Here is a 23,219-nt window from a genome sequence, read left to right as displayed (position 1 = left end):
ATTTAGATCATAAAATATTTCCATACACCAAATATAGTTGAACTATTGCATATATATATAGTATTAGAAAAAAGACCAAAACTCAAAAACTTAACTTTGACCACTGAACCATGAAAATGAGGTCAAGGTCAGATGAAACCTGCCAGCTAGACATGTACACCTTACAATCATTCCATACACCAAATATAGTTGAACTATTGCATATAGTATTAGAAAAAAAGACCATAACTCAAAAACTTAACTTTGACCACTGAACCATGAAAATGAGGTCAAGGTCAGATGACACCTGCCAGCTAGACATGTACACCTTACAATCATTCCATACACCAAATATAGTAGACCTATTGCATACAGTATAAGAAAAACGTACCAAAACACAAAAACTTAACTATAACCACTGAACCATGAAAATGAGGTCAAGGTCAGATGACACCTGCCAGTTGGACATGTACACCTTACAGTCCTTCCATACACCGAATATACGAGACCTATTGCTTATAGTATCTGAGATATGGACTTGACCACCAAAACTTAACCTTGTTCACTGATCCATGAAATGAGGTCGAGGTCAAGTGAAAACTGTCTGACGGGCATGAGGACCTTGCAAGGTATGCACATACCAAATATAGTTATCCTATTACTTATAATAAGAGAGAATTTAACATTACAAAAAATCTTAACTTTTTTTTCAAGTAGTCACTGAACCATGAAAATGAGGTCAAGGACATTGGACATGTGACTGACGGAAACTTCGTAACATGAGGCATCCATATACAAAGTATGAAGCATCCAGATCTTCCACCTTCTAAAATATAAAGCTTTTAAGAAGTTAGCTAATGCCACCGCCGGATCACTATCCCTATGTCGAGCTTTCTGCGACAAAAGTCTAAGGCTCGACAAAAACTGCATTTTACCCCTATGTTCTATTTTTTTACCATGTCGGCCATGATGGTTGGAAACCGGGGTCATCAGACAAATTTTTTAAACTAGATACCCTAATAATGATTATGGCCAGGTATGGTTAAATTTGTCTCAGTAATTTCAGAGAAGAAGATTACAAAAATTTACAAAAAATTGTTAAAAATTGACTATAAAGGGCAATAACTCCTAAAGGGGTCGACTGAAAATTTTGGTCATGGCAACTTATTTGTAGATCTTACTTTGCTGAACATTATTGCTGTTTACAGTTTATCTCTATCTATAATAATATTCAAGATAATAACCAAAAACTGCAAAATTTCCTTAAAATTACCAATTCATGGGTAGCAACCCAACAACGGGTTGTCAGATTTGTCTGAAAATTTCAGGGCAGATAGATCTTGACCTGATAATCACTTTTAACCTGTCAGATTTACTCTAAATGCTTTGGTTTCAGAGATATAAGCCAAAATCTACATTTTACCTCTATGTTGTATTTTTAGCCATGGCGGCCATCTTGGTTGGTTAGCGGGGTCATCGGACACATTTTATTAAACTAGATACCCTAATGATGATTGTGGCCAAGTTTGGTTAAATTTGGCCCAGTGGTTTCAGAGGAGAAGATTTTTGTAAAAGCTAACGACGACGAGTGATGAGAAAAGCTCACTTGGCCCAAAGGAGCTAAAAATCAATTGTTTTCTGATTTTTTGGTTTCACTGATTTTCGCTTTAAAGGTGTCTGATGACCAATTCAAAACCCCTATATAATCAACCAAATATTTAAATTTTCACAGCTTTCTAAATATTTTACCTTAAGTTTAACTTCATAGAAATCAATTATATTCTGAATTGTACATGTATCACCTTTGTACATGCTAATTTTCAACCAATGTTTAAAATCTTGTAATGAAACACCACCGGTCATAACTAAACTGTGACTAAAGATAACCTCTGGTTTTCTGGAAATCTTAAATAAGCATAATATGGAGTACATTAATCCTCAATCCTTAATGTAAACTCATGGACAAGTAAATTTTGGCTCAAATTGGTCTATATATATGTCATAGGTGCATTTTCCTCCCAGTGTTTTTAAAGTATTTTTAAGTATTTCATATACATTTTTCTGTATGTTAGATAATTTTAGAATTATTTGTTCATATTCAAAAGTTTGCTTTATTAAGGAATTAAGTTTATTTTTCAGTTTTCTAATTTAATGGTACTTTAATTAAATTACCTATGGCTAATTAGAAACATTTGTATATGTCACACATGTCTTTGAGTATTTCTCTTTTTCATAGTTATTGTTAATTTAGTAATTAGGTAGACAGATGTCATTTGATAATTAGAGTTTAATCCTTTAATTGCATTTGATCTTAATTTCACTATTCATATTTTTACATTTGGCATTTTATATACAAAATCATTATTACTCGAATTAATTTGAAATTTATGTCTCAGCTTGAGTTCTTTTCAGTTTTGGTATGAATAGTTCGTAGAAATTTTGATACTTCACTATTAGTCACAGTCACAGTTACAGTAGGGAAAAAGTCACTACAGAGTCACCAGAAAATCAGCATGTAGGGACAAGTAACATCATAGTCACTTAGATGACCATCCAGTAACGACAGTAAGTGAATTCCAGGAACAGAGTACCTACAAGCCAAGTAGGAGAAAAGAAGTCAGCTTCACAACTGTGACCAAACAGTTCGCTCTTCAGTATCTAACCGGCGCGGCAACTCAGGATATTCATTAGCTATCAAGGATGTGTTTTAAGACCCAACAACTGGAACAGACTCAACTTAACTATACAACAACTGGTACAGTTACAGTTAACAACAGTGTGGAAAGTTACAGTTAACAACAGTGTGGAAGGAGTTTGGAGTGAACCTACAGAGTAGCGTCTGTATCCAGTCTTGGCTATGCAATCAATTTTCAGTTATAACAAGATTGGCCACCAATCAACTGGATTCATTGTACGCCTCCACCAGACAACATGGGACAGACTAACAGCTCAACGGCTCAAGACCTTCAACTCAAGATACCGTTTCAACTAAGTGACTCTAACATCTAAACAACTTTGGACAATTCAAATCAACCAACCTACTCATCGATCAGAACATTTCCATATTAGTGATTCAGACATTCTCAGCCTTAAAATCAGTTATTCTGCAAATTCCTATTTCGGACAATTCCAGCTAGTGATTCTACAAAAGTGATTAGACAATTCTTAAGAACAGTGACATTTAAATTCTTTAGTGCGTTTGTTTTAATTATTTGGAATTATCTTTGGCATATATTGTTATTTATTAAATTATTAAACGTTTTAGAGTATTAACTTTGCCACTTGTCTGTCGTAAGTCTATTTATAGACTGACCCCTTGTCCCTTGGGTCAGGCATGCAAAGTTAGTCCCCCCTAGCAGCTATAAACAATGACATTAAAAGCACTATTTTTTTGTCAGGGAAAGGCTACTTTTACACATGTTCTAAATTGAAGTGGGTGAATTGGTAGTCTGACACCTGCAGGTTAATCAATATTTTCCAAGTTCAGATACAAAAGGGGGGGAAATCTAGTTTTTGATCTTACAATGAACTTTTGATGTGGTCCTTTGATAAATCCATGACAATGAGGTCAAGGTCAGATGAAACCTGCCAGACAGACATGTACAAAATATAGTGGCCCTTTTGCTTATAGGATCTGAGAAACAGACAAAACCATGTGAACTTATTAATAGATCTTGTCTTGCTGATCGTTTTTGGTATATAAAGTTTCTATCTATTATAGTTTTCAAGACAATAGGCAACTAAGAGGCTCTCAAGAGCCTGTGTCGCTCACCTGATTCTACTTTGATTTAGGAAATCATGTAAAAATAGATTAAAATCATAACAGATACCCTAATAATGAGTGAGGTCAAATTTTGTTTAATATTGGTCCTGTAATTTAATAAAAAATCCTGGTGGCCATCTTGAACAGTAAATCAGCAACAAAGTAGCAACACTTCATCAGCACTTCATAACAAAACATTTATGCCATGTTTGGTTTCATTCCATTCAGTGCACCTCTAGAAGAAGCATTTGTATGTATTTCCTATAGGGTCTTATGTTAAAGGAAGTCCCCCCGCTGGCGGCCATCGTGGATGAAAGATCAGCTTCAAAGTAACAACACTTAGTCAGCACCTCATAAGGAACATTCATGCCATGTTTGGTTTCAATATATTCAGTACGTGGTTCTCTAAAAGAAGACATTTGTATGTATTATCCATAGGGTCCTTTGTTAAACATTGTCCCCAGCTGGCAGCCATCTTGGATGATGGATCGGCTTCAAAGTAACAACACTTGGTCAGCACTTCATAAGGAACATTCATGCCATGTTTGGTTTCATTCCGTTCAGTGGTTCTCTAAAAGAAGACATTTGTATGTATTTCCCATAGGGTCCTATATGTTAAACTAAGTCCTCCACTGGCAGCCATCTTGGATGATGGATCAGCATCAAAGAAACAACACTTGGTCAGACCCTCATAAGGAACATTCATGCCATGTTTCCTTTCATTCCATTCAGTGGTTCTCTAAAAGAAGACATTTGTATGTATTTCCCATAGGGTCCTATGTTAAACTAAGTTCCCCGCTGGCGGCCATCTTGGATGATGGATCAGCTTCAAAGTAACAACACTTAGTCAGCACCTCATAAGGAACATTCATGCCATGTTTGGTTTCATTCCATTCAGTGGTTCTCTAAAAGAAGACATTTGTATGTATTTCCCATAGGGTCCTATGTTAAACTAAGTCCCCCCGCTGGCAGCCATCTTGGATGATGGATCGGCTTCAAAGTAACAACACTTGGTCAGCACCTCATAAGGAACATTCATGCCATGTTTGGTTTCATTCCATTCAGTGGTTCTCTAAAAGAAGACATTTGTATGTATTTCCCTTAGGGTCCTAATGTTAAACTCAGTCCCCCGCTGGTGGCCATCTTGGATTATGGATCGGCTTCATAGTAACAACACTTTGTCAGTACCTCAAAAGGAACATGCATGCCATGTTTGGTTTCATTCCATTCATTAGTTCTCTAAAAGAGGACATTTGTAAATATTTCCCATAGGGTCCTATATGTTAAACTAAGTCCTCCACTGGCGGCCATCTTGGATGATGGATCGGCTTCAAAGTAACAACACTTGGTCAGACCCTCATAAGGAACATTTATGCCATGTTTCGTTTCATTCCATTCAGTGGTTCTCTAAAAGAAGACATTTGTATGTATTTCCCATAGGGTCCTAATGTTAAACTAAGTTCCCCGCTGGCGGCCATCTTGGATGATGGATCGGCTTCAAGGTAACAACACTTGGTCAGCACTTCATAAGGAACATTCATGCCATGTTTGGTTTCATTCCATTCAGTGGTTCTCTAAAAGAAGACATTTGTATGTATTTCCCATATGGTCCTATGTTAAACTAAGTCCCCCGCTGGCGGCCATCTTGGATGATGAATCGGCTTCAAAGTAACAACACTTGGTCAGCACCTCATAAGGAACATTCATGCCATGTTTGGTTTTATTCCATTCAGTGGTTCTCTAAAAGAAGACATTTGTATGTATTTCCCATAGGATCCTATGTTAAACTAAGTCCCCCGCTGGCGGCCATCTTGGATGATGGATTGGCTTCAAAGTAACAACACTTGGTCAGCACCTCATAAGGAACATTCATGCCATGTTTCATTTCATTCCATTCAGTGGTTCTCTAAAAGAAGACATTTGTATGTATTTCCCATAGGGTCCTATGTTAAACTAAGTCCCCGCTGGCGGCCATCTTCGATGAAGGATTGGCTTCAAAGGAACAACACTTGGTCAGCACCTCATAAGGAACATTCATGCCATGTTTGGTTTCATTCCATTCAGTGGTTCTCTAAAAGAAGACAATTGTATGTATTTCCCATAGGATCCTATGTTAAACTAAGTCCCCCTCTTGCAGCCATCTTGGATGATGGATCGGCTACAAAGTTACAACACTTGGTCAGCACTTCATAAGGAACATTCATGCCATGTTTGGTTTCATTACATTCAGTGGTTCTCTAGATGAAGTTCAAAATGTAAAAAGTTAACGACGACGACGGACGACGGACGAATGGACGCCAAGTGATGAGAAAAGCTCACTTGGCCCTTCGGTCCAGGTGAGCTAAAAAGGGGGGATTTTCCAGTTTTCGGACAATAACTCAAAAATGCTGTCAGCAATTCTCATGAAACTTTGGTGAATTGTTTATATCTATTGATGTATTAGCTCCCTTTACATTTTCATAAATTTCTAATATGACATTGAGAATTAATTGAACTTCATTTGTTTATAGTCTGATAACAGATTTACTAAGTATTGCGCAACAGCACAGTGTATTGCACAACAGCAAGAAATCTTTAATTGAATATAAATTCAATTCATATAACCAATTTCAAGTTCTTTGACTACATTTATTCAGAAACCTATAATATGTCAAATATTTAATTACAATCCAAATTCAGACCTGTATCAAGCTTGAATATTGAGTCCATTTTTGCCCCAACTGTTGAGGGTTGGACCTCTGCGGGCGTATCCAGCTGCGCTCAGCGAAGCAGTTTATTTAATATTTCAATTGCATTGTTTTTACATCCTCTTTTTCCTATATTCATTATTGATTTTAATATTGATAGACATAGATTTTTCAAGGGATAGTGTAGACTAGTGTATTTTTCATTGAATTTTGACTTAATATTTGCAGAAAGAGATACTAATAATGATATTGAAAATTGATGTACTAGTAACTCTGATGACCAAAAGATCTGATGGCTGGTGAATAAATCATACAGAAATTCAAACTCCCTATAGGCTGTAGGAAGTATAAATTAGAAGTTGTTTTCTTAGTCCAGTGACAAATATTTCAGTCACATTTAGGACTATAAAATATCTATCAGCAAATCTATTTGGCAGGTTTTGTGGACACAGAGGGTTGAAAGGTAGGTACAACTGAAAAAAAGAAAGGGCTAGAAAGTATGAATGCTCGACAATGAATTTAATCAGTGTTTGCATGACAATCCGACATGACTGTGTATAAAATTGTTAGACACTCTCTCCAAAAAAGGGCTTCCTACGAGACTGCAGAAGTCTGTGTGACCATAATTATATATATATTTATGTGACCCTTGCTTTTGGATACAGTATGAGGTGGTAGTTCTTTTTCCCAAATAATCACTGTGGGTAAGGTTGTTCTGTGAGAGAATGTTCTATGCTGGTGATCTTTTTAAATGTGTAAACAAAGATAATAAATTGCTTCGCCGTGCGCCGCTGGATACGACCGCAGAGGTCCAACCCTAAACAGTTGGGGCAAAAATGGACGCAATATTCGCGCTTAATACAGGTCTGAATTTGGATTGTAATTAAATATTTGACACATAAAAGGCTTCTGACACAGAATAACTGTAGTCAAAGAACTTAGAATTGTTAATATGATTTGAATTTATATTAAATTTTTTGCTTTTGTGCAATACACTTTGCTGTTGCGTATTACCCCCCCCCCCCCCCCCCCCCCCATAATGATGTATTTGAATTACCTCCCTACACTGCTTTAAATTATGTTTTGTACTAAAGTATTTGTCCATTAACCAGGACACCCTTGTTTTCCCCCTTTTTTGCCCCTAATTCCTTAACTGTTGGTACCATAACCTCCAAAATCAATCCCAACCTTCCTTTTGTGGTATTAAACCTTATGGTAAAATTTCGTAGAGATCCATTCACTTAAACTAAAGTTATTGTGCGGAAACCAATGTGTCTTCGAATACGCCAACGTCATACCAATATACGACCGCAAAAATTTTGCAGTCGTATAAAAATGATGATTTTTGACGTTTTCTTAAACAAACTAGAGGCTCTCAAGAGCCTGTGTCGCTCACCTGTATTTACTGATGCTTTGGAAATCATGTAAAATAAGGTTAAAATCATAATTAATAGTATTTGATATTACATATTATAATGATATCTAAGATAATAACAAAAAACTGCAAAATTTTTGTAAAATTACTAACTCAGGGGCAGCAACCCAACAATGGGTTGTCGGATTCGTCTGAAAATTTCAGGGCAGATAAATCTAAATCGGATGAACATTTTTGCCACCTGTCAACATTATTGCTGTTTACAGTTTATCTCTATCTATAATAATATTCAAGATAATAACCAAAAACTGCAAAATTTCCTTAAAATTACCAATTCGTGGGCAGCAACCCAACAACAGGTTGTCAGATTTGTCTGAAAATTTCAGGGCAGATAGATCTTGACCTGATAATCAGTTTTACCCTATGTCAGATTTACTCTAAATGCTTTGGTTTCAGAGATATAAGCCAAAATCTACATTTTACCCCTATATTCTATTTTTAGCCATGGCGGCCATCTTGGTTGGTTGGCAGGTTCATTGGACACATTTTTTAAACTAGATACCCTAATGATGATTGTGGACAAGATTGGTTAAATTTAGCCTAGTGGTTTCAGAGGAGAAGATTTTTGTAGAAAGCTAAAGACGACGGACGACGACGACCAGGGACGACCGACGCCAAGTGATGAGAAAAGCTCACTTGGCCCTTCGGGCCAGGTGAGCTCAAAATGAAAGGAAATAGTTGAGATGTTTTAATTTTGTTTCTTATGGTTCAAAGGCAAGCAATTAAAAACAAGAGGCTCTCAAGAGCCTGAATCGCTCACCTGTATTTCAGAGGAGAAGATTTTTAAATGTTAGCAAACTTGATGAACAAATTGTGTAAAATTGTCTTTAAAGGGCAATAACTCCTTAAGGGGTCAATTGACAATTTTGGTCATATTAACTTTTTAGTAGATCTTACTTTGCTGAACATTATTGCTGCTTACAGTTTATATATATCTATAATAATATTCAAAATAATAACAAATAAAATGCTTCCCTGAGCGCAGCCTGATACGACCGCAGAGGTCGAACCCTGAACAGTTGGGGCAAATATGGACACAACATTCAAGCTTGATACACACTGAATTTGGATTGTGATTAAATATTTGACACAGCATAGGTTTCTGACACAGAATGAATGTGGTCTAAGAACTTATAAAATTTTAATTTACCTATTCAAACCATATCAATATTATTTTTTTTTATATATAAATCAGAAATAACCAATTTAAAATGAAAAATTTTAAAGAAAAATAAAATGCTTCACTGGGCGCAGCTTGATACGACCGCAGAGGTCGAACCCTGAACAGTTGGGGCAAGTATGGACACAACATTCAAGTTTGATACAGCTCTGAATTTGGATTGTGATTAAATATTTCACTCAGCATAGGTTTCTGACACAGAAAGAATGTGGTCTAAGAACTTGAATTTTTTTAATTTACCTATTATGGTCCAATGTCCAAAATCAAAATACATGGTTAGATTCAGCATATCAAAGAACCCCATATATTCATTTTTTGTTGAAATCAAACAAAGTTTAATTTTGGACCCCAACTTGGACAAACTTGAAAACTGGGCCCATAATCAAAAATCTAAACACATGTTTAGATTCAGCATATCAAAGAACCCCAAGAATTCAATTTTTGTTAACATCAAACTAAGTTTAATTTTGGACCCTTTGGACCTTAATGTAGACCAATTGAAAAAACGGGACCCAAAATTAAAAATCTAAATACATGATTAGATTCAGCATATCAAAGAACCCCATATATTCAATTTTTGTTGAAATCAAAAAAAGTTTAATTTTGGACCCCAACTTGGACCAACTTGAAAACTGGGCCCATAATCAAAACTCTAAACACATGTTTAGATTCAGCATATCAAAGAACCCAAAGAATTCAATTTTTGTTAAAAATCAAACTAAGTTTAATTTTGGACCCTTTGGACCTTAATGAAGACCAATTTAAAAAAACCGGACCATAAATTAAAAATCTAAAAACACGGTTAGATTTGGCATATCAAAGAACCCCAATAATTCAATTTTTGATGAAATCAAACAAAGTTTAATTTTGGACACTTTTGACCTCAATATGAACCAATTTGATGGCGGGGTCCACAAATAAAAAATCTAAATACATGGTTAGATTCAACATATCAAAGAACCCCATATATTAATTTTTGTTGAAATCAAACAAAGTTTAATTTTGGACCACAATTTGGACCAACTTGAAAACTGGGCCAAAAATCTAAAATCTAAATACATGTTTAGATTCAGCATATCAAAGAACCCCATATATTCAATTTTTGTTGAAATCAAACAAAGTTTAATTTTGGACCCCAACTTGAAAACTGGGCACATAATCAAAAATCTAAACACATGTTTAGATTCAGCATATCAAAGAACCCAAAGAATTCAATTTTAGTTCAAATCAAACTAAGTTTAATTTTGGACCCTTTCGACCTTAATGTAGACCAATTTAAAAAACAGGACCCAAAATTAAAAATCTAAATACATGGTTAGATTTGGCATATCAAAGAACCCCAATAATTCAATTTTTGATGAAATCAAACGAAGTTTAATTTTGGACCCTTTTGACCTCAATATGAACCAATTTGATAGCGGGGTCCACAAATAAAAAATCTAAATACATGGTTAGATTCAGCATATCAAAGAACCCCATATATTCAATTTTTGTTGAAATCAAACAAAGTTTAATTTTGGACCCCAATTTGGACTAACTTGAAAACTGGGCCAAAAATCAAAAATCTAAATACATGTTTAGATTCAGCATATCAAAGAACCCCATATATTCAATTTTTGTGAAAATCAATCAAAGTTTAATTTTGGACCCTTTGGACCTTAATGTAGACCAATTTGAAAACTGGACCCAAAATTAAAAATCTAAATACATGGTTAGATTTGGCATAACAAATAAATAAATGTGATCAAAGATTTTACAAATCTAATGCGCCATACTGTGCAATTAAAGATTACTTCTTGAAATTTTCCAATATTTGAAATTTGAAAAAAAAATAATATTTGAAGAATAATTCTTTTTAATTTCTGAAATCTGAAATGAGAAAAACTGACCCCCACAATTTCTTTTTACCCCCCCCCCACCCCCCTTTTTTCCCCCAAAAAATTCTTTCCCTCAAGATATGGTCATAATCTCAATTCAAATTTCCAATGGAGTTTGCAACCATAATTACCTATTTAAATTTACCATAGTGCTAACTTAATCTATTTTATAATAGAATTTAAAATATAGTGTCAAATCTTTCATATGGATTTTTTTGTAAAAAAAAAAGATGCAACATTTGCAGATATTTTTACTGGTCTTCCTTTATAAATATGCATTTCTTTCAACATAATTTAAAAGCAGTGTAAGGGAAGTAACCAAAACTTTGTATTTGGATTACCTCCCTTACACTGTTTTTAATTATCTTAATTTTTCATTAACCATTACTTTATACATAATTTAAAAGCAGTGTAAGGGAGATAATTTCAATGATGTATTTGATTTATCTCCCTTACACTGCTTTAAATTATGTTTTGTACTAAAGTATTTGTCCATTAACCAGGACAACCTTGTTTTTCCCCCTTTTTTGCCCCTAATTCCTAAACGGTTTGAGCCTTAACCCCCCAAAGCAAATCCTAACCATCCCTTTGTGGTATGGAAACTTGTAGTATAATTTCAGAGAGATCCATACTTCGTTCCACAGTTATTGTCTGGAAACTAGAAAATGCTTATTTTTGGCCCCTTTTTGGCACCTAATTCCTTAACTGTTGGTACCATAACCCCCAAAATCAATCCCCACCTTCCTTTTGTGGTATTGAACCTTATGGTAAAATTTCAAAGAGATCCATTCACTTAAACTAAAGTTAGAGTGCGAAAACCAATGTGTCTTCGGACGACGACATCGACGCCAACGTCATACCAATATACGACCGCAAAATTTTTTTGCGGTCATATAAAAACTGCAAAATTTTGTTAAAACTACCAATTCGGTGGCAGCAACCCAACAATGGGTTGTTCCATTCGTCTGATAATTTCAGGGCCGATAGATCTTGACCAATTAAACAATTTTACCCCATGTCACATTTGCTCTAAAAGATTTAGTTTTTGAGATATAAGCCAATAAAATGCTCCGCTGGGGCGCAGCTTGATACAACCGCAGAGGTCGAACCCTGAACAGTTGGGGCAAGTATGGACACAACATTCAAGCTTGATACAGCACTGAATTTGGATTGTAATTAAATATTTGACACAGCATAGGTTTCTCACACAGAATGAAAGTGGTCTAAGAACTTAAAAAATTTTAATTTACCTATTCTTACCATATCATTATTATTTGCTTTTATATATAAATCAGAAAAAAACAATTTAAAATGGAAAATTTTAAAGAAAAAAAAATCCCCCCCCTCCCCCAATTTTTTGAACCCCCTTATGATTCATCACCCCCAAACTCAATCCCAGCTTTCCCTTTGTGGTATGGTACCTTGCAGTACAATTTCAGAGAGATCCATACACTTGAACACAAGTTATTGTCTGGAAACTAGAATAAACAGCTGCGCCATGAGCGCATGATACGCCCGTCGTCTTGTGTGTGAATTTTTATGCAATAAGCATAAATAGTTTCTGACTTACAGCGTGACATGCGAAAACCCCCTTTTTTTTTTACAAAAAACTCAATATCTCTAAAATAAAATTTTGAATAAAAACCAAAAAGTATACAGATCTTGAGATTAATTTAACTAAGAAGTGTGTAAAATTTTAAGTAATAATCATAAATCGTTTTAGAGATACAGCGCGACATGTGAAAAACCCCTCCCCCTTTTTTTACAAAATACTCAATAACACAAAAATAAAATTTTGAATCATCACCAAAAAGTATACAGATCTTAAGGTTAATATAACTAAAAAGTGTGTAAAGTTTTAAGCAATAATCATAAACTGTTTTTGAGATATGGCGCGACATGTGAAAAACCCCTCCCCCTTTTTTAACAAAATACTCAATATCTCTAAAATAAAATTTTGAATCATCACCAAAAAGTATACAGATCTTAAGATTAATATAACTAAGAAGTGTGTAAAGTTTTAAGCAATAATCTTAAATTGTTTTTGAGATACGGCGCGACATGTAAAAAAAAACACACACCTGTTTTAGTTACTAAGTCCCGTAACTCAAAAAGTTTTAATCTTATTCTCACCAAAAAGTATACAGATCGTTTGACCATCATAAGAAACAACTATGTTAAGTTTCATGAAATTTGGATAAGTCATTCTCAAGTTACGGTGCGACATGTTTACGCCGGACAGACAGACGGACGGACGCCGGACATTTGTATAACATTATACGTCCCGTAAAAAATTTGATGGGCGTATAAAAATGCTTGTTTTTTGGCCCCTTTTAGGCCCCAAATTCCTAAACATTTAGGGCAATTACCCCCAAACTCAAACCCAGCTTTCCCTTTGTGATATGGAACCTTTTAGTACAATTTCATAAAGATCCATACACTTACACACAAGTTATTGTCATGAAACTAGAAAAATGCTTGTTTTTTGCCCCTTTTTGGCCCCTAATTCCTAAAATTTGGAGGCAATTACCCTCAAAATCAATCCCACCATTCCCTTTGTGGTATGGAAACTTGTGATACAATGTCAGAGAGATCCATACCCTTACACACAAGTTATTGTCATGAAACTAGAAAAATGCTTGTTTTTTGCCCCTTTTTTGCCCCTAATTCCTAAAATTTTGAGGCAATAACCCCCAATATCAATCCCAGCATTTCCTTTGTGAAATTGAACCTTGTGGTACAATTTCAGAGAGATCCATACACTTACACACAAGTTATGTCTGGAAGTTACAATAAAATGCTTGATACGACCGCAGAGATCGAACCCTGAACAGTTGGGGCAAGTATGGACACAACATTCAAGCTTGATACAGCTCTGAATTTGGATTGTGATTAAATATTTGACACAGCATAGGTTTCTGACACAGAATGAATGTGGTCTAAGAACTTAAAAATTTTAAATTGGACATTCACCTATTATGGTCCAATATCCAAAATCTAAATACATGGTTAGATTCAGCATATCAAAGAACCCCAAGAATTCAATTTTTCATGAAATCAAACAAAGTTTAATTTTGAACCCTTTTGACCTCAATGTGGACAAAGTTGATAACAGGGCCCAAAAATCAAAAATCTAAATACATGGTTAGATTCAGCATATCAAAGAACCCCATATATTCAATTTTTGTTGAAATCAAACAAAGTTTAATTTTGGACCCCGATTTGGACCAACTTGAAAACTGGGCCCATAATCAAAAATCTAAATACATGTTTAGATTCAGCATATCAAAGAAGCCTGAGAATTCAATTTTTGTTAAAATCAAACTTAGTTTAATTTTGGACCCTTTGGACCTTTTAATGTAGACCAATTTGAAAACGGAACCAAAAATTAAGAATCTAAATACACAGTTAGATTCGGCATATCAAAGAACCCCAATAATTCAATTTTTGATGAAATCAAACAAAATTTAATTTTGGACCCTTTGGACCTCAATGTGGACCAATTTAAAAACGGGTCCCAAAATCCAAAAACTTAATACACGGTTAGATTCAGCATATTAAAGAACCCCAAGAATTCAAGAATAAAACCCCATTGAAATTGGTCAAGAAATAAGCAATTTATACGAAGTATCTTCTTTTGCACAGTACTGTGCAATTGAATATTTCTTGCTATTGCACAATACTGCACAATTGACAATTTCTTGCTATTGCGCAATATTGTGCTATTGGATATTTCTTCCTATTGCGCAATACTGTGCAATTGAAGATTTCTTGCTATTGCGCAATACTGTGCAATTGAAAATTTCTTGCTATTGCACAATACTTATTATATAATAATTTACACATCCTGTTTGGTGTGTATCTCCTACCATATCATTATTATTTGCTTTTAAATATAAATCAGAAATAACCAACTTAAAATGGAAAATTTTAAAAGAAAAAAAAAAGGAAAAAAAGAAAAAAAAGGAAAAAAAAAAATCCCCCCCCTCAAATTTTTTGAACCCCCTTATGATTCATCACCCCCAAACTCAATCCCAGCCTTCCCTTTGTGGTATGGTACCTTGCAGTACAATTTCAGAGAGATCCATACACTTGAACACAAGTTATTGTCTGGAAACTAGAAAAATGTGTTTTTTGGACCCTTTTTGGCCCCCAATTCCTAATCATTTCGGGCAATTACCCCCAAAACTCAATTCCAGCTTTCCCTTTGTGATATGGAACCTTGTAGTACAATTTCAGAAATATCCAAACACTTACACACAAGTTATTGTCATGAAACTAGAAAAATGCTTGTTTTTTTACCCTTTTTTTGCCCCTAATTCCTAAAATTTTGAGGCAATTACCCCCAAAATCAATCCCAGCATTACCTGTGTGATATGGAACCTTGTGGTACAATTTCAGAGAGATCCATACACTTGAACACAAGTTATTGTCTGGAAACTAGAAAAATGCATATTCTTGGCCCCTTTTTGGCCCCTAATTCCTAAACGTTTTGGGCAATTACCCCCAAACTCAATTCCAGCTTTCCCTTTGTGATATGGAACCTTGTAGTACAATTTCAGAAAGATCCATACACTTACACACAAGTTATTGTCCTGAAACTAGAAAAATGCTTGTTTTTTGCCCCTTTTTGGCCCCTAATTCCTAAAATATTGAGGCAATTACCCCCATCATCAATCCCAGCCTTCCCTTTGTGGTATGGTACCTTGCAGTACAATTTCAGAGAGATCCATACACTTGAACACAAGTTATTGTCTGGAAACTAGAAAAATGCTTATTTTTGGCCCCTTTTTGGCCCCAATTCCTAAACATTTCGGGCAATTACCCCCAAACTCAATTCCAGCTTTCCCTTTGTGATATGGAACCTTGTAGTACAATTTCAGAAATATCCAAACACTTACACACAAGTTATTGTCATAAAACTAGAAAAATGCTTGTTTTTTGCCCCTTTTTTGGCCCCTAATTCCTAAAATTTTGAGGCAATTACCCCCAAAATCAATCCCAGCATTCCCTTTGTGATATGGAACCTTGTGGTACAATGTCAGAGAGATCCATACACTTACACACAAGTTATTGTCTGGAAGTTACAAAAATGCTTATTTTTGGCCCCTTTTTGGCCCCTAATCCCTTAACTGTTGGTACCATAACCCCCAAAATCAATCCCAACCTTCCTTTTGTGGTATTGAACCTTATGGTAAAATTTCATAGAGATCCATTCACTTAAACTAAAGTTATAGTGCGAAAACTAATGTGTTTTCGGACGCCAATGACAACGCCGACGACTTTTGCAGTCATATATTGGTATGACATTGGCGTTGTCGTCGTCGTCGTTGGCGTCTGAAGACACATTAGTTTTTGCACTATAACTTTAGTTTAAGTGAATGGATCTCTATGAAATTTTACCATAAGGTTCAATACAACAAAAGGAAGGTTGGGATTGATTTTGGGGGTTATGGTTAAAAATTGACTATAAAGGGCAATAACTCCTAAAGGGGTCGACTGACAATTTTGGTCATGACGACTTATTTGTAGAATTTACTTTGCTGAACATTATTGCTGTTAACAGTTTATCTCTATCTATAATAATATTCAAGATAATAACCAATAAAATGCTTCGCTGAGCGCAGCCTGATACGACCGCAGAGGTCGAACCCTGAACAGTTGGTGCAAGTTTGGACACAATATTCAAGCTTGATACTGTCTTAATTTGGATTGTGATCAAATTTTTGACATAATACAGGTTTCGGACACAAAATAAATGTGGTGATCAATAATCTAAAAATGTTAAATGGGTTAAAAAATTTGTATTAAATTTCAATTGAAGATTTCATGCTATTGCGCAATACTGTGCAAAAGAAGACTTCTTGCAATTGCGCAATACTGTGCAATTCAATATTTCTTGCTATTGCGCAATAGTGTTAAATTGAAGATTTCTTGCTATTGTGCAATATTGTGCTATTGGATATTTCTTGCTATTGCGCAATACTGTGCAATTGAAGATTTCTTGCTATTGCGCAATACTGTGCAATTGAAGATTTCTTGCTATTGCGCAATACTGTGCAATTGAAAATTTCTTGCTATTGCACAATACTTAATTTAAGTATTAAAATAGAAAATGACATCATAGTAATGGCTGGCAAATTTCCAATATACATAATTAAAAAGCAGTTTACGTGAGATAAACAAAAAAGCTTCATCAGCAACATTTTATATTGGCAAATTTCCAATGAAGTTCATTAAACTAAAGTTATTGGCAAATTTCCAATGGAATTTATTAATAATAAGTTTTTGGCAAATTTCCAATATACATAATTTAAAAGCAGTTTAGGTGAGATATTCAAATGAGTTTCAATTACCAACCTTACACTGCCTTTTAAATTATGTTTTGTACTTAAGTAATTGTCCATTAACCTGGAAACCCTTTTCCCCCCTTTTTTGCACCTTATTCCTTAACGGTTTGAGCCATAACTCCCAAAGACAATTCTTACCATCCATTTGTGGTATTCAAATATCCAAAATCTAAATACATGGTTAGATTCAGCATATCAAAGAACCCCAAGAATTCAATTTTTGATGAAATCAAATAAAGTTCAATTTTGGACCCTTTAAACCTCAATGTGGACCAATTTGATAACTGGGCCCAAATATCAAAAATCTAAATACATGGTTAGATTCAGCATATCGAAGAACCCCATATATTCAATTTTTGTTGAAATCAAACAAAGTTTAATTTTGGACCCCGATTTGGACCAACTTGAAAACTGGGCCCATAATAAAAAAACTAAGTACATGTTTAGATTCAGCATATCAAAGAACCCCAAGAATTCAATTTTTGTTAAAATCAAACTTAGTTTAATTTTGGACCCTTTGGACCTTAATGTAGACCAATTTGAAAACGGGACCAAAAAATAAGAATCTAAATACACGGTTAGATTCGGCATATCAAAGAACCCCAATAGTTCAATTTTTGATGAAATCAAACAAAATTTAATTTTGGACCCTTTTGGCCCCTAATTCCTAAACTGTTGGAACCAAAACTCCCAAAATCAATCCCAACCTTTCTTTTGTGGTCATAAACCTTGTGTTTAAATTTCATAGATTTCTATTCACTTATACTAAAGTTATTGTGCAAAAACCAAGAAAAATGCTAATTTGGGCCCTTTTTTAGCCCCTAATTCCTAAACTGTTGGGACCAAAACTCCCAAAATCAATCCCAATCTTCCATTTGTGGTCATAAACCTTGTGTTTAAATTTCATAGATTTCTATTAACTTATACTAGTTATAGAGCGAAAACCAAATGTCTTCGGAAGAAAGACGACGATGACGTCGACGACGACAACGACGACAACAACGACGCCAACGTCATACCAATATACGACCACAAAAATTTTGCGGTCGTATAAAAACTGCAAAATTTCCTTAAAATTACCAATTCAGGAGCAGCAACCCAACAACAGGTTGTCAGATTTGTCTGAAAATTTCAGGGCAGATAGATCTTGACCTGATAATCAGTTTTACCCTTTGTCAGATTTACTCTAAATGCTTAAGTTTCAGAGATATAAGCCAAAATCTATATTTTACCACTATATCCTATATTTTTAGCCATGGCGGCCATCTTGGTTGGTTGGCGGGGTCATCGGACACATTTTTTAAACTAGATACCCTAATGATGATTGTGGCCAAGTTTGGTTAAATTTGGCCCAGTGGTTTCAGAGTCCTGAGAAGATTTTTGTAAAAAGCTAACGACGACAACGTTTGGGCCAGGTGAGCTAAAAAGAAATCAAAGTGCTCCTGGAGTCCACTTTCCTTACCTTAATACACATGACAAAAATATTTTGGAAAATAAATGGGGAATGTCTCCATGGGACACAGATCATGATGCCCCCCCTTGAATATAACGTCATAAAGGGACATAACTCAAGAACAGTAAAAGTTGCACTACCCAAATGTGTACTTGATCTGAGTTTTGTGGTAATAAGCATTGTGTATAAGTTTCAGAACATTTGGTTGAGGCAAACTTAAGTTAGTGAACAAAAACAAAAAATTCCGCATTTTTTCTATTTGTAAATGGGCATAACTCTAGAATGGTAAAAGTGACGCTACCCAAATTTGAACTTGATCTGTGTTTTGTGGTAATAAGCATTGTGTATAAGTTTCATAACATTTGGTTAAGGCAAACTCAAGTTAGAAAACGGAAACTAAAAATTTTGCAATTTTTCCATTTATAAAGGGGCATAACTCTAGAACAGTTAAAGTGACACCACCAAAATTCAAATTTGATCTGTGTTTTGTAGTAATAAGAATTGTGCATAAGTTTCATAACATTTGGTTGAGGCAAACTTAAGTTAGAGAGCGGAAACTAAAAATTTTGTAATTTTTCCATTTATAAAGGGGCATAACTCTAGAACAGTTTAAGTGACACCACCAAAATTCAAATTTGATCTGTGTTTTGTAGTAATAAGAATTGTGCATAAGTTTCATAACATTTGGTTGAGGCAAACTTAAGTTAGAGAGCGGAAACTAAAAATTTTGTAATTTTTAACCGGATTTTCGAAGTAAAAATCAGTTATTGATTTGGGGATGTACGGCGGCGGGCGGGCGGGTGTGCGGGCGGCTGCTAGACAGTGTCTCTTCAATAACATGAAAACCCTTTGACAAATTTTTTTCAAATTTAGATATGTTGTTTCCTGCGACTAAATGAAGGTCAAGTTCAATTTTTACGTTTTTAGCTTTTCTCGTTTGTGAGTTATCGCCCTTTTTAATATCCATAAGTGGTATTTTTTTGTGATTGAGTTATTTTCCTTTGAACAGAAATTTTTAATTATATACATAAAGTTTGATTACACTAAGCCTTTATAGATTATTTTCACCTGTTAATATGTCCTGTTATCAGTTTAAAACACATGGTTAATGTCTTATCTTGAGTGACAGATTTATTTCAAAATTTTCTGTTTTCTAAGTGTTGATGATTAAAAGCTATATAGGAGTAAATATAGTTAGAAATTTACAGTTCATTATTAGATATTTTGAAGATAATTACAGATAAGTTTTATCGATTTTTAAAAGACATTGTATTAATGATAAATAACATTTTTGATTTTTTTTTCTTTTCTTTGGTAAATTGTAAATTGTTTGTTATTCTGTAAAAACTAATTTTCTGAATGCTATATATATTTTTTTGATTAGGTGAACTCCTTTCAAAACTTAGCTTATATTGTCTATTAATAAACATATATTTAGATTTCTGATTTTGGGCCCAGTTTTCAAGTTGGTCCAAATCGGGGTCCAAAATTAAACTGTGTTTGATTTCAACATAAATTGAATATATATAGGGTTCTTTGAAATGCTGAATTTAAACCTGTATTTATTTTCATTATTAGTTAGATAATACTTTTGTTTAATCAACAATTGAATTCTTGGGTTCTTTGATATGCTGATTTTAACAATGTTTGAGTGTTAAATCATATCTTATTTTAGAGAACTTAGTCATCACTGGTTGTTATTATATTATTGATTATAATTGTAATAAAATGCTCCGCTGGGCACAGCTTGATACGACCGCAGAGGTCAAACCCTGAACAGTTGGGGCAAGTATGGACACAACATTCAAGCTTGATACAGCACTGAATTTGGATTGTGATTAAATATTTGACACAGCATAGGTTTCTGACACAGAATGAATGTGGTCTAAGAACTTAACATTTTTTAATTTACCTATTCAAACCTTATCATTATTATTTGCTTTTATATATAAATCAGAAATAACCAATTTAAAATGGAAAATTTTAAAGAAAAAAAAGGAAAAAAAGGAAAAAAAAATCCCTCCCCAAATTTTTTGACCCCCCTTATGATTCATCACCCCCAAACTCAAACCCAGCCTTCCCTTTGTGGTATGGTACCTTGCAGTACAATTTCAGAGAGATCCATACACTTGAACACAAGTTATTGTTTGGAAACTAGAAAAATGCTTGTTTTTAGGCCCCTTTTTGGCCCCAAATTCCTAAACATTTAAGGCAATTACCCCCAAACTCAAACCCAGCTTTACCTTTGTGATATGGAACCTTGTAGTACAATTTCATAACGATCCATACACTTACACACAAGTTATTGTCATGAAACTAGAAAAATGCTTGTTTTTTTCCCCTTTTTGGCCCCTAATTCCTAAAATTTTGAGGCAATTACCCCCAAAATCAATCCCAGCCTTCCCTTTGTGGTATGGTACCTTGCAGTACAATTTCAGAGAGATCCATACACTTGAACACAAGTTATTGTCTGGAAACTAGAAAAATGCTTATTTTTGGCCCCTTGTTGGCCCCTTATTCGTAAACGTTTTGGGCAATTACCCCCAAACTCAATTCCAGCTTTCCCTTTGTGATATGGAACCTTGTAGTACAATTTCAGAAAGATCCATACCCTTACACATAAGTTATTATCATGAAACTAGAAAAATGCTTGTTTTTTGCCCCTAATATAAGTTTTTTGGGCCCAGTTTTCAAGTTGGTCCAAATCAGGGTCCAAAATTAAACTTTGTTTGATTCACAAAAATTGAATTTATGTGGTTCCTTGAAATGCTGAATCTTACCATGTATTGAGAGATTTTGGATTGTGAGCTCCTTTATCAAATTGGTCCACATTGTGGTCCAAAGGGTCCTAAATTAAACTTTTTTTTTATTTCATTAAAAATTGAATTTTTGGAGTTCTTTGATATGCTGATTCTGACAATGTTCTTAGATTTTGGATATTGGACCATAATAGGTAAATGTCCAATTTCAAATATTTCAGTTCTTTAACCACATTCATTTTGTGTCACAAACCTATGCTGTGACAAATATTCAACCACAATCCAAATTCAGAGCAGTTTTAAGCTTAAATGTAGTGTCCATACTTGCTCAACTGTTCAGGGTTCGACCTCTGCAGGAAAATCCGGTTTGCTGTCACTCTGATAGCCTCTTGTTCCATTTATAAAGGGGCATAACTCTAGAACGGTTAGAGTGACGCCACCAAAATTCAAACTTGATCTGTGTTTTGTGGTAATAAGCATTGTGTATAAATTCATAACATTTGGTTGAGGCAAACTTAAGTTATAGGGAAACTAAAAATTTTGCAATTTTTCCATTTATAAAGGGGCATAACTCTAGAACGGTTAAAGTGACTCCACCAAAATTCAAATTTGATCTGTGTTTTGTGGTAACAAGCATTGTGTATAAGTTTCATAATATTTGGTTGATGAAATCAAACAAAGTTTAATTTTGGTCCTTTTTGACCTCAATGTAGACCAATTTAAAAATGGGGCCCAATACCCAATATCCAAAAAAAAAATACAAGGTTAGAACCCCCAAAAATCAAAGACTTAAATAATCCCATTGAAATTGGTTAAAAGATTTCTTGCTATTGTGCAATACCGTGCAATTGAAGATTTCTTGCTATTGTGCAATACTGTGCAATTGAAGATTTCTTGCTATTGCCCAATACTGTGCAATTGAAGATTTCTTGCTATTGCGCAATAATGTGCTATTGTGCAATACTATGCTATTGCGCAATACTGTGCAATTGAAGATTTCTTGCTATTTGGCAATACTGTGCTATTGCGCAATACTATGTTGTTGTGCAATACTATGCTATTGCGCAATACTGTGCAATTGAAGATTTCTTGCTATTGCGCAATTCTGTGCTATAGTGCAATACTGTGCTATTGCGCAATACTGTGCTATTGGGCAATATTGTGCAATTGAAGATTTCTTGGAGTAATTACCCCCAAACTCAACCCCAGCTTTCCCTTTGTGATATGGAACCTTGTGGTACAATTTCAGAGAGATCCATACACTTACACACAAGTTATTGTCCGGAAACTACAAAATGCTTGTTTTGGCCCCTTTTTGGCTCCTAATTTCTAAACTGTTGGTACCATTACCCCCAAATTCAATCCTAACCTTCCTTTTGTGGTATTGGACGCTGACGACAACGACATCATAGCATAACGATGCAAAAATTTTTTTGCGGTCATATAATAACATTGCTCTGGTAATTTTGCAGGATAAAAACAACATTAGTCTAGTGCAGAAGAACAAAGACAATATTTGCCCTTGGCTCGGAACCAGGTAGAAAATGCTCAGCTGAGCCTCGCATTTTCTACCCAGTTCTTGCCTCATACAAATATTTTCTATATTCTTCTACACTAGACTAATATTGTATATGTATGCAGTTGGACATAAAGTGGGATACCTTCTCACAGACCCAACTGTATGTTGCTGTAGAGCTCTTTGCTCTACGGCAGTTTTGCTGTCGCTCATGCTGTCT

The 23,219-nt window shown here is 34.7% G+C and overlaps 1 protein-coding gene and 1 long non-coding RNA gene across 5 annotated transcripts in view; both read right to left on the bottom strand.

The window, feature by feature from the left end:
• The window catches only part of LOC127702419 (kelch domain-containing protein 10-like), a 174,687-nt gene that overhangs the window by 94,360 nt on the left and 57,108 nt on the right, over positions 1-23,219 (bottom strand). The window lies entirely within an intron of this gene.
• On the bottom strand, positions 7,493-15,322 carry LOC127703219 (uncharacterized). The gene is made up of 3 exons (XR_007982825.1): positions 15,289-15,322; positions 11,431-13,636; positions 7,493-7,547 (listed from the first exon to the last, which is right to left on the bottom strand). It is a non-coding gene; the product is annotated as an uncharacterized LOC127703219 (long non-coding RNA).

The sequence above is a fragment of the Mytilus californianus genome, unplaced genomic scaffold (assembly GCF_021869535.1).
Source record: "Mytilus californianus isolate M0D057914Y unplaced genomic scaffold, xbMytCali1.0.p SCAF_1, whole genome shotgun sequence".
Classification (NCBI taxonomy): Eukaryota; Metazoa; Mollusca; class Bivalvia; order Mytilida; family Mytilidae; genus Mytilus; species Mytilus californianus.
This window is presented reverse-complemented; position numbering and strand designations above follow the sequence as displayed.